We start from the raw sequence: 894 nt of genomic DNA on the forward strand, positions 1-894 counted from the left end.
CGGCTTTACATCGGCCTGGTTGTCGATCACATCGCCATGCACATGCGCCAGGGCAGGGAGGGAGGAGGCGTCGGGGTCGCGGTCAGACTGGGGCGACAGTGTTTCTTGCTCACGGGCTCGTCAAAGTCTGTGATGTTACGTCAATCGTCATATCCAGATCCGTCTCCAGAAATCCCAAAGCTGCAGCCATGTGCGTATAATATATATATACACCGAGGCGGAGTCGTGGACATCTCTTGCTCTCCAGTTTCGTGCACCGCGTCTGTTGGTTTAGCGACGAGCGCACTACAAAAAAGAGCTTTCACGGGAAGGGGGCACTCTGCGCAAAATGTGTAATGCATGGTTTGTTGCTGACTCGTCAGGGCCCCGATGGAGCTAGAGCGCACACAGGATATGCATAACGGGATAGTCACGCGGCGGAGCATCAGGCGCACAGGGCGCCGAGCATCACACCGCGCGCGCCCTTGCTCTCCGACCCCCGTGCACACACACGCAGCGGAACGCGTCCAACGCACGCCCCCAAAAGGGACAGCGAGGCCGCGACAGCCACGCGCATGCCGTCTCGAGGCCGTACGCCCACTGAGAGAGCGCCCCCGAGGTGACAGGATCGCGTAATGAAGGCAAAGGGGAGAGGGTGAAAGAGAGGGAGGGTCGGTGCGACGATCAGACGGGGCGTGAAATAACGCTGTTTTCATTGCTGTGTCAACGTCCATCTGCGACGGCTTTACATCGGCCTGGTTGTCGATCACATCGCCATGCACATGCGCCAGGGCAGGGAGGGAGGAGGCGTCGGGGTCGCGGTCAGACTGGGGCGACAGTGTTTCTTGCTCACGGGCTCGTCAAAGTCTGTGATGTTACGTCAATCATCATATCCAGATCCGTCTCCAGAAATCC

At 58.8% G+C, this 894-nt stretch overlaps 4 non-coding genes across 4 annotated transcripts; all 4 read right to left on the bottom strand.

Annotated features, from left to right (window-relative positions):
• Positions 1-82: 82 nt before the first annotated feature.
• Tc00.1047053495929.10 lies at positions 83-151 on the bottom strand. The gene has a single exon (XR_008255085.1). It is a non-coding gene; the product is annotated as a C/D small nucleolar RNA (snoRNA), TB11C2C1 (small nucleolar RNA).
• An 81-nt stretch (positions 152-232) lies between these two features.
• Positions 233-300, bottom strand: Tc00.1047053495929.20. The gene has a single exon (XR_008255086.1). It is a non-coding gene; the product is annotated as an H/ACA snoRNA, TC11C2H1 (small nucleolar RNA).
• A 360-nt stretch (positions 301-660) lies between these two features.
• On the bottom strand, positions 661-752 carry Tc00.1047053495929.30. Its single transcript, XR_008255087.1, has one exon. It is a non-coding gene; the product is annotated as a C/D small nucleolar RNA (snoRNA), TB11C2C2 (small nucleolar RNA).
• Positions 753-801: 49 nt separating this feature from the next.
• Tc00.1047053495929.40 lies at positions 802-870 on the bottom strand. The gene has a single exon (XR_008255088.1). It is a non-coding gene; the product is annotated as a C/D small nucleolar RNA (snoRNA), TB11C2C1 (small nucleolar RNA).
• Positions 871-894: the final 24 nt, after the last annotated feature.

The sequence above is a fragment of the Trypanosoma cruzi genome (assembly GCF_000209065.1).
Source record: "Trypanosoma cruzi strain CL Brener chromosome Unknown tcruzi_1047053495929, whole genome shotgun sequence".
NCBI classification, from domain to species: domain Eukaryota; phylum Euglenozoa; class Kinetoplastea; order Trypanosomatida; family Trypanosomatidae; genus Trypanosoma; species Trypanosoma cruzi.